General features: G+C 39.5%; 1 non-coding gene across 1 annotated transcript; it reads left to right on the top strand.

Annotated features, from left to right (window-relative positions):
• The first annotated feature begins 3,560 nt into the window (after positions 1-3,560).
• Positions 3,561-3,667, top strand: LOC133827706 (small nucleolar RNA R71). Its single transcript, XR_009890358.1, has one exon. It is a non-coding gene; the product is annotated as a small nucleolar RNA R71 (small nucleolar RNA).
• The last annotated feature ends 12,316 nt before the right edge of the window (positions 3,668-15,983 follow it).

The raw sequence follows: 15,983 nt of genomic DNA, 5'->3' as shown, positions 1-15,983 counted from the left end.
ATTTAAAAAAGTAAGGATCATCCCATGTAAATTTTTTTACCTCAAAATAAAATTTAGATTTTTCATGCTTAGACCAATGAGAGGGTATTTCTTTAGTGACCAAATAATTAACAATATCAGCATACCAAGGCAAGGAAGAAACATGCATCAATTGTTCACCAGGAAAAGTTTCAATGATAGGAGTGGAGTCATGTATACTTTCAACAACTAGTCTAGATAAATGATCAGCAACAACATTTTTAGATCCCTTTTTATCACGTATTTCTAAGTCGAATTCTTATAAAAGTAGGATCCAACGGATCAAATGAGACTTAGCATCTTTTTTCAACAAGAGATATTTTAACGCAGCATGATCAGAATAGATGATAATTTTAGACCCTAACAAATAAGATCTAAATTTCTCCAATGCAAAAACAACAGCAAGCAATTCTTTCTTGGTCATGGATTAATTTAAGTGAGCATCATTTAAAGTTTTGCTGGCATAGTAAATTACATGAGGTATTTTTTCAAGTCTTTGTCCTAAGACAACACCTATAGCATAATCAGAAGCATCACACATTAATTCAAAAGGTATTTTCCAATCAGGGGGTCGAATAATGGTTGCAGTAGTCAATAAATTTTTCAAATTTTCAAAGGCAACATGGCAATTATTATCAAAGACAAAAGCATTTTCTTTTCCTAGTAAATGGCATAAAGGCCGAGGAATTTTGCTAAAGTCTTTTATAAATCTCCTATAGAAACCAGCATGGTCTAAGAATGATCTAATTTCTTTCACAGTTTTAGGTGGGGAAATTTTTGAAATATGATCAAATTTAGCTTTATCAACTTCTATTCCCTCAGATGAGATTACATTACCTAAAACAATTCATTTTTTAACCATAAAATGACATTTTTCCTAATTAAGCACAAGGTTTTTCTCTTTGCAACGCATCAAAACAAGTGAAAGATGGTGCAAACATTCTTCAAAGGAAGAACCAAACACAGAAAAATCATCCATAAATACTTCAAGAAATATTTCAATCATATTAGAAAAAATTGAAATCATACACCTTTGAAAAGTCGCAGGTGCATTACATAATCCAAAAGGCATGCGACGATAGGCAAAAGTCCCGAAAGGGCATGTAAATGTAGTATTTTCTTGATCTTCTGGGGCAATGGGGATTTGGTTATATCCGGAATACCCATCAAGAAAGCAATAATATGCGTGGCCAGCTAAATTTTCAAGCATTTGATCAATAAAGGGTAATGGAAAATGGTCTTTTGTAGTAACATTATTCAACTTTCTATAGTCTATGCACACTCTCCACCCTGTTTGTACTCTAGTAAGGATTAATTCATTTTTCTCATTTTCAAACAACTGTGATCCCAGACTTCTTAGGAACAACTTGAACTGGACTAACCAATTGACTATCAGAAATAGGGTAAATGATACCTACATCTAATAATTTAATGACCTCTTCTCTAACTACTTCTTTCATAATTGGATTTAGCCTTCTTTGACATTCCCGAGAGGTTTTAGCATTCTCTTCTAGATGGATTCTATGCATACATATGGATGGGATAATTCCTTTAATGTCTCCAATGGTCCAACCTATGGCTTCTTTATGTTTTCTAAGGACATCTAACAATTTATCTTCTTGTTCTTTATCTAAGGTGGATGCTATGATAACAAGTAAGGTTTCAGACTCTCCTAGAAAAGCATATTTTAAATTTTCTGGCAAAGGTTTAAGGTCTAACTTTGGAGACTCAGAAATTGATTGAACATGATCTAAGGGTGAATAAGGTTCAACTTTGGTTTCATTTAAGGGTATAGACTCTAGCAAAGAATTCACATCATCATTAGAATCATCAACATGGAAGTTCATACCAAATTATTTTTCACAAAGTCAAGTAAGTCATTTCCATCATCTTTACGAATATTATCTATCATGTTAACTTCATGCACTTCCTCACACTCAACAGATTTAGCAACATTAAAAACATTCAATTCAACAATCATATTTCCAAAAGATAATTTCAAAATACCATTACGACAATTAATGATTGCATTAGATGTAGCTAGGAATGGTCTACCTAAAATGATAGGAATTTGAGCATGCACATTTTTCACAGGTTGAGTATCAAGAACAATGAAGTCAACAAGAAAATAAAATTTATCAACTTTTATCAAAACATCCTCTATAATGCCTCTAGGAATTTTCACAGAACGATCGGCTAATTGAAGAGTTATAGAGGTAGGTTTTAGTTCACCAAGACCAAGTTTCTTATAAACAGAATAAGGCAATAAATTCACACTAGCACCGAAATCAAATAAAGCTTTGGTAATAAAATGATCACCAATAATGCATGAAATTGTGAGACACCTAGGATCTTTATATTTAACAAGACTCTTATTTTGAATAATGGAACTAGCTTGTTCAGTTAAAAACGTCGTTTTAGGAACATTAGTGTTTCTTTCTACCGTACAAAGATCTTTAAAAAATTTAGAGTAGGCCAAAATTTGTTTAATGGCATCTAAGAAAGAAATATTGATACTAACTTGTTTATAAACTTCTAAAATGTCATTATATTGGCCGCCTTTTTTAATTGGAAGTAGTCTTTGTGGGAATTGGGCTTTTGGAATGAAAGGATGGATTAGAGTTTCATTGTTTGAAGAGTCATTGGAATTAGAACTAGAAGGCTGACTCTTTTCTTTTTCTTTTTCAACCTCGGGTATGTAATCGGGTTTGACAATGTTCTTTCCGGACCTAAGAGTGAACTTGATTTGACTTCTCCATTATGACTAGACTTTCCAATCTCATATTGACCTTTTGGATTAGAGATAAGTTGACTAGGGAATGTTCCTTTTTCTCTATCAGCTAAAGCAGTAGCGAGTTGTCCTACTTGTGTCTCGAGTTCGGTAATTGATTGAGACTGATTTTGTAGGATTTGTTGAGTGGATTGCATAAATTGTTATAAAGTATCTTCTAAGGAAGGTTTTCTTTGTTGAGGATATGGTTGATTTTGTGGGGCATGAGTTTGGTTTTGTGTGTTGTATTGGAGCCCTGATTCATTTGAGGTTGGTTTTGTCTCCATGAAAAGTTTGGATGGTTTCTCCAATTTGGATTATAAGTAGATGAGAATGGGCAATCATTTGGTTTCCCATAAGAATGAAGTGCATTGGCCTCCTCAGAAAAGGCTTCTTGGTAGGAAGGACATGATTGGGCATTATGGCAAGGACTAGAACGTATAGAACAAACATTTTGTCTTAGTTGTATTGGAGAATTTATAGTTTGGCTTATGGCTAAAGCTTCTACTTTTCTCGCTAATTTTCTAAGGATGTTCTTAAGTCTAATTCATCTTTTACTTCATACCTTCCTCCTCTTTTTGGTGAATTAGTTGACCTAGACCTATGATCAAAATAATTCCATTGCTTTGAATTGACAGATAAATATTCAAGTGCGTCCCAAGCCTCTTGGCCTTGAAATTTAAATTTTTTTCCATTCTGCATAGATTGAATCATTTGACGATTAGAGGGAGTCAAACCATCATAAAAATATTTTACAAGTCTCCATTTTTCAAAACCATGATGAGGACATTTTAATAATGAATCTTTAAATCTTTCCCAACATTCATAAAACTCTTCATTATCTTTTTGAAAAAACTCAGAGATTTCTCTCCTTAGACTATCAGTTTTAGACATAGGAAAAAATTTCAGCAAGAATTTATTATAAAGTTGATCTCATGTAGTTATAGACCCCGTGGGAAGGGAATTTAACCAAGCCTTTGGTTTGTATTTTAATGAAAAAGGGAACAATCTTAGTTTGACCGACTCATCAGAAATTTTTTTAAATTTAAATATTGAGAAAATTTCTAAGAAATCTTTGACATGCATGTAAGGAACCTCTCTATCTAACCCATAAAAAGATGGCAACAATTGAATGATTGCTGGTTTAAGCTCAAAATGAGTAGCAGAAGTTGTAGGAAAAACAATGCATGAAGGAGCATTAGATGATATAGGTGCAAAATACTCAAGCAATGTTTTTTCAGGCACAACATTTTCAACAACAGGATTTCCAGTAATATTAGCAATTGGTTCCATGACGCTCAAATTTTTACTAACACTTTCAATTTCAAACAAAGATAAACGTCTTTTTACTAATCGATTTTTAGAGTTACATTCCCAATGATGCATAAAATTTTCACAAACAAGGCAACAAGGATGATCTCAAACAAACAATTTTCTGATGTGGAAGATTAGTTAAAACCGCAACCACATAGCATACTTAGAATTTTTAAAGATTTCACAAAAATATAATTTTTATGGTTTACTTGTCCCCAGGCCTATTTGATTCCACTTACTCACACAATACTAAAAAATCCCCGAGGTTAATTAGTAGAGGCAGATTCAGAATTTTGTTCAAATTTCCTTTAAGCAAAAATTGCTTATGGTGAAAGGACAAGATTTAGGTTTCTCTTTTTTTTTTTCAAGTATTTTTTTTACAATTACACAATAATATGTTAAAAGATAAAGAAAAATAAGGTAAAATTAAATAAAACTATCACAATTTAGGCAAGAGTAGGGAGGCATAATATGCCATCAACCATAACAAAAATAAGGTAAAAATTAGGAGGCAAAAATGCCATCAACTAGCTAGGAGGCAAAAATGCCATCAACTAGTAACTTGAAAAAAAAAAAAAATAGCAACAAGATAAATAAAGAAAATTACAACAACGGTTAGGAGGCACAAGTACCGTCTACTAACAAAGATATACAAGGAACAAAGCTACAACAGAATTAGGAGGCACAAGTGCCGTCAACTAAAAAAACAATAAATATAACTATATAAGTAAGTTTTTTTATGGGTGGAAGAACCGCCCCAAATTTTCTTTTTATCTTTTTTTATTTAGTTTTTATATAAATATATTTTTTTTTATAATTTTTGTACATATAGTTTTTTTTTAAGTGCAAAAATTAAAATAACTAGTAGAAGAATTCACTAACCTTAAGATAAATTTCGTTTCTTTTCTTGCAACTCCCCAGAAACGGAGCCCAAAGCTTGATGGACCCAAAATGGGTATGTTTTATATATTTATAACTCGCAAGGGCATGAATCGTATATGAAGTAGAGTGTTTGTAATGCCCCAAATTTCCTAATAAGGTTTAGGACCTTGATTAGGAGGTCGGGAGGGCCATAATTGATTTATTATGCTATTTAGTGATTATATGCATGTTTATGTGAATTATATTATCATATGATGATAAATGCATGCATATGGGTCCACATTTAATTAAAAAGGCATTTTGCTAATTTGGCCCGTTGAGGGTGTGATTGTAAATTTTCATGCATGTGGGTGAATTATAAATAATACTGCATTATATGTGGATTGTTTCGAGCCATTCGTCATGAGACGATCATGGAATGCATGTTATTGGTCTAGTCATAACGAGGTTAGTTTCGGGGCTCGTGGTGATTCTTGGGGGTAATTTAGTGATTAGAACGTTGTCGGGAATTAAAGGGTAACGGGATATGAATTATTGGTGTTGGAGAATATTGAGAATAACGGGAATTGAAGGGTGTTAATTATAATTAACGATTTAGGTGGGAAAGGACGATTTTACCCTTGGAAGTCTTTAGAAAGATTTAAATGACCTAGGGGAAATATTGTCTTTTTACCTAAGGGTTATATTCTCTAGAAGGTTGTGGAATTGTAAAAAAATAGAGAATCATCATCATCCTCATCTCTATCTCCCGTACCTATTCTTCTCTCCTTCTTCCTTTCAATTTTTGAGAGCCAATTTGAAGAAACAAGCTAGGAAATCAAGGATTTGAGTTTATAAACTTATTTCATTCATTGAAGAGGACTTAAATCTAGCTTGAGGTAAGATTTCATCCATGAACTTTAAGCTTTGCTCTATTTTTCTTATGGTTTTCAGTCAAAGGAATTTAAGGTGGTTAGTTGAGAAGTAATGGAAGTTTTTGTGTAAGATTGCTTGGGTTTTGATGAGGGTGTGATGTAGATGAAGTTTAGGGGCTGAATTTGATGTTTGGGTGAAGTTTGGGATTATTTTGGATGCTTGGTTTTCAAGGGTGGTCGCAAGGGGAAAGACCAGAATTTTCTTTGGTCTGTTGATGGTGCCCCAGCACTATGTAGGGCAGGAATTGGGCTTCTCTGACTTTGGGGCAGGGCCCCAGTGCCACTAGGCAGCGCCCTAGCGCTAGTGCATTTTCCAGCATACCTATTTTGGGGTTTTTGATGACTTTGGGAGCTCGGGGGTTGGTTCCTTTACCCCGTTTGGGTGGATTGAGAGTCCCGAAAGTGAGGGATGGATCCCGGAGTGAAGTTTTAGATTATAAACCTTTTTATGATTTATTTTATTGATGGGATTCCATATTTGGTTATGACTAGGTGACCGCTAAAGGGTCAAAGGATTGATCATTCTCAAGGGTTGTTCTTTTACTAATTCTTGCTCGAACCCAAGGTAAGAAAACTGCACCCCATATGTGACATGCATGGTTATTCTTGATGCATGTTGGATGTTTAAATGTGAACATTGATAGCATATTGAATTCTTAGCAATCTTACTCACTTGTATATTGTTATTATTGAGGCATGTTGGATGTTTAAGTGTGATGCATGTGATGCACGAGAAACATGTGATTAGGGCATGCCATGAATATTGAATATGAAACTATTCAGAGCTTGAGTCTCTGTGTTTATGCATGATTCCAATTATGCAATCAATTGTTAAGTAAGCATGGTGAATGCCCTGTATTTGGATATTTGACATATGATATATGTTTGATAGCATTGCTTACTTGTGTATGGCATTGACTGAATAGTCAGAATTGGCAAAAGTGGCAGTATCAACTGTGAAGTTGTGACTCATTAGTCAAGTTCGGCAGTGGTACTGGGCACTCGTCACACAGTGCTGAGTCATAAGTTAGGAACGACCTTAGCGTATTCAACGCAAGCCAACAAAGGTTAGATCTAATCGACATCTGCATTAAATGACTCAGAAGAGCGTTAATGCTAGACCGACCTCAAGTTCGATGAATACTATAAGCGCTTGTCTAGCCAAAGGCTAGTTACTTAGAGCCACAGTGACTATTTAGTCACATGGCTGTGGGTGCCGAGCCCCGTATGACTTACCCAACAGTCACTCATCTGATCAGAGCCATTGCAGGAAAGCCCAGGTGATGGTTCCGTCACACGTCTATGGGCGCTGAGCCCCATAATGACTTGCTTGTCAGACACTCATTATGGTTTAATAAAACCTCAAAGTGATATACACTCATCTGCTCAGGGCTATAAGCTCTGTATGATCACGATGATCATCATTTGCATGGCTTTAGGTGCTGAGCCCTGTAGTGACTTGCTTGTCAGTCACTCAGTATGGTTTACTAGAACCTCAAGTGTTAAATCACTCATCTGATTAGGATTGACTTGATAGTCATCCAATCAGGAGGGCATGATTTCTTATCCTAGATTCCCTAGCATTATCTGAGTTTATTTGCATGCTTGAATAGAACTATATTTGCTAGGCATGTCAGATATGATTTGATGTCATGATATGATTGTTCATGAGCATATTGAGTTTTCTTGCTGGGCTTCGGCTCACGGGTGCTATGTGGTGCAAGTAAAGGCAAAAGAAAGCTGGACCATCCTTGATTTAGATAGCTTAGGTGACGATGTGTACATATGCAGCTGCTCGATCGCCACGGCCAAGGTTTGAAGGAGAGGAACTAGGGTTAAACCTTGTTTTGCCGCTTAGATCGCCTGGTTGTAAATATTTTGTTGTAATAAACCTTTAAATTATATTTTTGGGATCCCAATATTTATAGTAAAGGTTCTAGTGAAATGTTATATCTTAACCAAAAATTTTAATCCCTAAACCACTAATCTTACTTAGTTACACGTTTATGGCCAAATGACTCGATTAGCGAGTTTAGCACTATTTATATTGCGCACCATAACGCTCCCTAGAGTTTACGGTGTTACAATTTGGTATCAGAGCCCGTCAAGGTTTATGGGTTCCTGAAGACAACCTGGGCATGTACACTCGTCACTGAAGATAGCTTCACTCAAGGAATGGTAACTATTTTTGTAGTTATGTGCTTAACTGCTTAAATAGAATGTAAATGCTTTACCTGCACATTGTATTAGGGAGCATGAGATTCTGATCTTGTGCCTACCGATGTAGATAGGCAGGACAGATTTATCAGAGGGCTGAATGCTATGATAGCCCGAGATGTGAGAATTACCACAGTTCCTGGAGGAACAACTTATGCCCAGGCTGTGGAGAAGGCTCTTACCGCTAAGGAAGCGGAGAACAAGATATGGAGAGAGAGTGCTGTAAGAAGGGAGGGCCGCAGGGCGGTGCCTCCATATTCTGGTTCTGGTAGGGGCGGAGACCCCAGTGATTTGAAGAGGAAGACCCCTGAGGCTTCGATCGCTCCTGGTTCTGATAGGAGAGGTCGGGGTACCCAGGGTGGCCGTCAGGGAGGCGGTGATACATGGAGGACCTACCCAGAGTGCACGAGATGCAAGAGACGCCATCGAGGCGAGTGTCGGGCCAAGGCCTGCTATGTGTGCGGGGTGGTGGGACACCTCAGGAAGGACTGCCCGACAGTGAAGAAGGGGGAGATAGGAAAGGTGGACAACTTGACTCTAACTCGAGTGTTCACCCTGACGCAGGCGGAGGCCGAGGCTAGTCCCTCGGTAGTGACAGGTCAGCTTTCTAGTGCTGGCACTACTTTTACTATGTTGATTGATTATGGTGCAACGCATTCGTTTGTATCTGATAAGGTGATTGATAGATTGTGTATACCTAGTGAGTACAGTACTTCAGGATTTGGAACTATATTGCCTACAGGAGAGCTAGTAGTGTCTAGGAGGTGGATTAGAGCACTACCGGTGGTAGTTGATGGTAGGGAGTTATCAATAGACTTGATTGAGTTGAGTATGGAGGACTTTGATATGATTTTAAGTATGGATTGGCTGGTTAGATATGGAGCTACCATTGACTATAGGAAGAAGGTGGTGACTTTTGAGCCAGAGGGCGAGGATCCCTTTGTTTTTGTGGGAGTGGTGCATGGACCCCGCGTACCCAGGATATCTGCATTGAGAGCCAGAGACTTGTTACAGGGTGGGTGTATAAGCTTTCTGGCTAGTGTGGTGGATACCACAAGAGTTTTACCAGTAGGACTGGAGGAGACCAAATTGGTTTGCGAGTTCTTGGATGTGTTTCCTGAGGATTTGTCTGGGTTGCCGCCACGTAGAGAGATTCAGTTTGTTATTACGTTGGCGCCAGGGACAGAGCCAGTGTCGAGGGCACCATATAGGATGGCACCGGCGGAACTGAAAGAGTTAAAGATACAGCTGCAGGAGCTTCTGGATCTGGGGTTCATCAGGCCTAGTTACTCGCCTTGGGGTGCTCCAGTTCTATTTGTAAAGAAGAAGGACGGGACTTTGAGAATGTGCATCGACTACCGAGAATTGAACAAGTTAACTATCAAGAATAAGTATCCCCTACCAAGGATTGATGACTTGTTCGATCAGCTGCAAGGTAAGACGGTGTTCTCAAAGATTGATCTTCGATCTGTTTATCACCAGCTGAGGATCAAGGATGAGGACTTACCTAAGACGGCTTTCCAAACGCGGTATAGGCATTATGAGTTCTTGGTCATGTCTTTTGGTTTGACCAATGCCCCAGCAGCTTTTATGGATCTAATGAACAGGGTGTTCAAGGATTTTCTGGATCAGTTTGTTATAGCCTTCATCGACGACATCTTGGTGTATTCTAGTTCAGAGGCAGAGCACGAGCTTCATGTTCGACAGGTTCTTCAGAGATTGAGGGAACATCAGTTGTACGCTAAGTTCAAGAAGTGTGAATTCTGGTTACCCGAAGTGACATTCCTTGGACATATCGTAGGTGTAGATGGGATTAAGGTGGATCCATCTAAGATAAAGGCGGTCAGAGATTGGCCGAGGCCAAGGAATGCCTCAGAGGTGCGGATTTTTCTTGGTCTGGCAGGTTACTACAGACGGTTTGTAGAGGGATTCTCAAAGATAGCAACACCAATGACAGAATTGAAAAGGAAGAATCTGAAGTTTATTTGGTCAGACAAGTGTGAAGACAGTTTCCAAGAGTTGAAGCGACGACTTATTACAGCGCCAGTGTTGAGTCTTCCTTCAGGGGAAGGGAAAATTGTTGTTTACATTGATGCATCGAGGTTGGGCTTAGGCTGTGTGTTGATGCAGAAGGAGAGGGTTATAGCTTATGCATCACGACAGTTGAAGGAGTATGAGCAACGGTATCCTACCCATGATTTAGAGCTGGCAGCGGTGGTTTTTGCAATGAAGATTTGATGACATTATTTGTATGGGGAGAAGTGTGAAGAATACACTGACCATAAGAGCCTAAAGTATTTCTTTACACAGAAGGACCTGAATATGAGACAGAGGCGTTGGCTGGAGTTGGTAAAGGATTATGATTGTGATATTCTCTACCATCTAGGGAAAGCCAATGTGGTGGCAGATGCATTGAGCCGCAGAGGTCCAGGTCAGTTGTATAGTTCTGTTCAGATCTCAAGGGAGTTAGCTGATGAGATGATTAGAGCAGGGATAGAGTTGGTGGTGGGCCGGTTGGCCAATATTACTCTACAGTCGACCCTGCTAGAGTGGATCAGAGAAGGAAAGTTGGCAGATGCTCAGTTATAGAGGGTTAGAGAGGATGTCTTAGCGGGGGTAACTAAGGACTATTCAATTTCTGAGGTTGGTTTACTTCGGTATCAGGGGCGGATTTGTGTTCCAGCTGATGAGGGGATCAGACGAGAGATACTAGATGAGTCTCATACGACGCCGTACTCACTTCATCCAAGTACCACAAAGATGTATCAGGATCTGCGAACTTTGTATTGGTGGCCCGGGATGAAGAAGGATGTGGTAGAGTACGTTGCCAGATGCTTAACCTATGAGCAGGTGCAAGCTGAACACCAGCGACCAGCAGGGTTGCTTCAGCCTTTGGGTATTCCTGAATGGAAATGGGAGGACATTACTATGGACTTTGTGGGAGGTTTACCCAAGATAGTGGGGCTTCATGACTCAGTGTGGGTGATAGTGGATAGATACACCAAGTCAGCCCATTTTCTTCCAGTGAGGTCGACATATACTGTGGATCAGTATGCTGAGTTGTATGTGAGGGATATTGTACGTCTCCATGGGGTTCCTAAGTCTATAGTGTCAGACCAGGATCCTATCTTCACTTCCAAGTTTTGGGGTGGTTTGCAGAAGGCTTTGGGGACTCAGTTGAAGTTCAGTACAACCTTTCATCCTCAGACTGACAGACAATCTGAGAGGACGATCCAGGTATTAGAGGATATGCTCAGAGCATGTGTGATTGATTTTGAGGGTTCGTGGAGTAAGTGTCTGTCGTTGATTGAATTTTCATATAACAACAGTTATCAGTCAACGATTGGAGTGGCTCCCTATGAGATGTTGTATGGGAGGAAGTGTAGATCACCCATTCATTGGGATGGGATGGGGGAGAGGAGATATTTGGGGCCAGATATGGTTCAGAGAACAAGTGAAGCCATAGAGAAGATCCGGGTTAGGATGCTCGCATCATAGAGTAGACAGAAAAGCTACGCTGATCCTAAGCGTAGAGACGTGGAATTTCAGGTTGGGGACCACGTCTTTCTCTGAGTTTCATCGTTGCGAGGGGTGAGAAGGTTTGGAAAGAAGGGCAAGTTAAGCCCTAGATTCATTGGACCATTTGAGATCTTGGAAAGGGTTGGTCAGGTGGCTTATAGGTTAGCTTTGCCACCATCGTTGTCTGGAGTTCATGATGTATTCCATGTCTCCATGCTTCAGAAGTATGTCTCAGATGTGACTCATGTGTTGAGATATGAAGATTTGGAGTTACAGACGGATTTGGCCTATGAGGAGCAACCAGTTCAGATCTTGGATCGAAAAGATAAAGTATTGCGAAATAAGACGATTCCTCTTGTTAAAGTGTTGTGGAGCAATAGTAAGGTCGAGGAGGCGACCTGGGAGCTTGAGACAGCGATGCGGGATCAGTATCCCGAGTTGTTCAGGTAAATTTTGAGGACGAAATTCTCATTAGGAGGGGATAGTTGTAACGACGTAAAGTTGCTAATAAGGCTTAAGGGCCTTGATTAGTGTGCCTGGAGGGCATAGTGGGAATTATGTGTGACTTTAATGATTGAGATGCATGATTATGATTTAAAACATGTTATATGACTATTTGAATATTTGAGATGCATGACTATGTGTACTAGTATGCATGTAGGCCCTGATTAGGTTAAAAGGGCATAATCGTAATCTTGGCCACTTTGGGCATAAATGCTTTGATATATGTGATAATTGTCGAGACCACATTATTATGTGGATATATCTGTGATCTGTGACCCGAGACGATCCTAGTGAGCAAAGTAGCGAAAAAGTCATGGCGGGGATTTATACCCGGCTCGGGGTGAGCTTAGGGGTATAAATGAGAATTCAGTGAGTATATTGTGGTTTGTTTTGACATTGAGGAATATTATTGGTGATTAATTAGGTATCGGGAGTTAAGCGGGAAATATTAGAGACACTCGAGGAGTTAGCGGGAACTGGGTAAAATGACTAGAATGCCCTTAAGTGGATTAAAGGATTAGAAATAAAGGGGAGGGCATTAAGGTCATTTGGCTTGTAAGGGATAGATATGCTGAGGCTTTATGTTAGTGGGAATTGTAGAAAGTTATAGAAGTCTGAAAGAGAGAAAAGAAGGAAAAGAAAGAAAAGAGAAATGGAAGGGAAAAACAGAGTTGTTTTCCTTGGAGTCGGTTGGTGATCTCTTCACCATTTCTGGGCGTTTTCTTGGAGTAACTTTCAGAGGGGAGTTAGGTCAACTAAGCCATAAGGTTTCTGAGCTAAGCTTAAAGAAATTGGCAGAGTTTTAGCAAGAACACACTAGCACTTGAGGCAAGACTATAGAGTTCTTCAGTTTCTATTTCTGGTTTTTGAACTATGGTGCTTAAGTTGAATCTAATGGAAACTTTAGAGAATTCAGGCCAAAGGATGAGGAGGAGAAAGCTAGGGAGGTGTAGAGGTTATCTTGAAATCGGATTCCATTAAAAGGTATGAAGTTCTGAGCTCTAAACTTTGGTGTTTTGACTCGTTTGTGTTGAGTTCTGAATATAGGGTTAGCTATGGTGAATTTTGAGTTTGGGGATGCATGTGCTTGAGTTCTAGGTATTTGGGGTGCTTGTGATGAGTGGAGTGTGCTTATAAGGTTGTTTTTGAGTTTGGTAAAGGTTTGGAGAAGTTTTGGTTGAGGTTTGTTCGAGGAAATTGCAGGAAGGGAAAACTGGTGTTGGCTGTCTGTGACTAGCGCTACAGACTTAGCCTTTGGGCGCTGTAGCACTAGGCCAAGCTTGCTGAGGGGATTTTGCTTCTGTTTGTAGCGCTGTAGCGCCCTCCCATGAGCGCTGTAGCGCTACCTTGTCTTCTGAAGAGGATTTTAGGGTTGTTTGCAAGGGTTTTTGACCAAGGGTTTGGGATTTGATTCCACCACCTTGTTTGGTGGAACTAGGACTTCCCGGGGGCTTGGGATTGGCCCCGAGGCTAGGTTTTGGACTTGAAGTATGATGATGACTTTAGCCTATGGTTGTGTTTAGGTGAGCGCTAGGGCTCGAGGGGGATCGTGCTCAAGGAGTCGAGGGATCAAAGCTAGTGAATTGAAAGGTAAGAAATCTGCACCCAGCTATATGCTTGTGATGGGACTAAGTGCTCCCGATATTTTTATCGTGTCAATGATGGTATTATGCCATGGGACATGTAAAAGCAGCCTAAGAGTGTTGTACACAATATTTGCGCACAGGGCGCGACTTGGCCACTGGTAGCCAAGGACAGCTTAATATTCACTGAGCTCGGTTTAAGCGGGCCGGAGTCAGTGGGATAATGGAGGGAGCGGCCTAAGGGCGCTAGCCCTAGTTATCATTTGTGAAATGCGTATGATATGAGTTGATATTCTTAGTATGTGGGATACTTAATTATACTGAATGATTATATGGTTGAGATTATGTGATGCAATATGAGATATTGATTTGTCTGTTGATTGCTTATGCTCTGTTGTTGTGTTTTCTTGCTGGGCCTTGGCTCACGGGTGCTACGTGGTGCAGGTAAAGGCAAGGGCAAGCTGGACCAATTCTGAGATGGAGAGCTGCGGGGTTGAATGTACATTGCCAGCTGTTCGATCGCCATGATCGAGGAGTGGATCAGGACAGGGATTGCCTAACTGTCTGTTTTTCCCTATTATGGCTTGCTATTGTATCTAAACCTTATGACTTTTGTAGACGGTCTTTAAACTTAATATTTTTGGGATCCCGTGTAAATAGATAATGTCTCTTAATGAAAATGCGACTCTTGAGACCAAAACATTTTAACCCTAGTTCCTCTATGGTTTCGATAACACGCTTTTAATTAAATGACTTGATTAGCAAGTCTAACACTTTATAAACAAACAGTGTAATGGTCTTGGCTATCCAGGGCGTTGCAGATTGTGCCAGGAATGGATTCAGGTCTAGGGCACTGTTTTGAATGGCTCAGCAGATTTGTAAGATTTAAAGGATTTAGTTATGGGATAAGATGGTATTCTCTAAGGTGGATCTTGGATCTGGTTAGTACCAGCTAGAGATCAAGGAGAAGAATATGCAAAAGATTGTTTGTAGCAGATAAGAGCACTGAGAGTGCTGAGTAGGTTTTGAGAATTTGTTTAATGGCAAGTGTTTGTGAATCTGATGAATAGAACATTCAAAGGTTTATTTGAATGGGATTTGTGATCGTCTTGGACGATTGCGAAAATTTGCCAAGGTCAAGGAACGCCTTAGGGGCGGGAGTTTCCTTGGGGGTAAGGATATTACAGGTGCTTTGTGAAAGAGTTTTGAGTCTTTTTGCATATCAGAATCAATTTGTAGGTGGTTATGACACCTCAGTGATAGGGAAAAAGGATTGCTTATGCAACATGTTGGTTAAAGGATCTGACCAGAACTGGAGTAGAGTTTCTGGTGGGCCAGGTGGCCTGTTTTACGTTAGAGATTATCATTTCGGAAAGGATCAAAAGGAAAGATGACTAAGTGAACCACAGATAAGAAAGATTGAGTGGAATGTCCTAGCTGGATTAGCTAAGGGTTTTGCAGTGTCAGGTGTGAATTTATTGAGGTATAAAGATCGGACTTGGATCTGATGGACACTGAGATTAAGTGGGAGATTCTGGATGAATCTCATGCTACTCTCTTATTTTCTTCATTCAGGCATCATGGAAATGTAACAGGATATGAAAGCTTGATAGTGATGGCCTGAGATGGAGAGGGACATAATGGAATGCGTGGTAAAGTTCTAAACTTGTTAGCAGGCCAAGATAGAGTAGCAGAAGTCAGCGGGGCCATTGTAGCCTTTGTGTATTTTATAATGGAAACAAGAAAGCATCGCGAAGGGTTTCGCGGTGGGATTGCCCAGGTTAGTAGGCCAGTGTGAGTTGGCATTGGGTCATTAAGAACCAGTTTTCCAAGTGAGCTTATTTCTATCAGTAAGAGTAAGTAACACAGCTAATCAGTACTCAGATCTCTTTGTGAAAGAGATAGTGCGCCTTCATGGAATTCAAGATCTATTTTATCAGATGGAGACCCTATTATTACTTCCAGGTATGGAAGGGTTAAAGAAAGCGATGAATATATAGATGGAATTTAGTACAGTTTATTATTCTCAGACTGATGGTAAATTAGAGAGAGAAAGAGAGTTGTCCAGTTATTGGAAAGGTACCTTATAAGATAAGGTATGGTAGGGCATGCTTGTCACCCATTCATTGGAATGAGATGGGTGAGATGTTATATCTAGATCCTAAGGTGGTTCAGGGGATCATTGAGATTATTAGAGGTTGGAACTTGGATGCTCACTTCTCAGAGTAAATGGAAAAGTTTTACTGAATAAAAAAGTAGGAA

The sequence above is a fragment of the Humulus lupulus genome, chromosome 3, assembly GCF_963169125.1.
Source record: "Humulus lupulus chromosome 3, drHumLupu1.1, whole genome shotgun sequence".
Classification (NCBI taxonomy): Eukaryota; Viridiplantae; Streptophyta; class Magnoliopsida; order Rosales; family Cannabaceae; genus Humulus; species Humulus lupulus.
The sequence above is the reverse complement of the archived record's forward strand: the minus strand, read 5'-3'. Positions and strand labels throughout refer to the sequence as shown.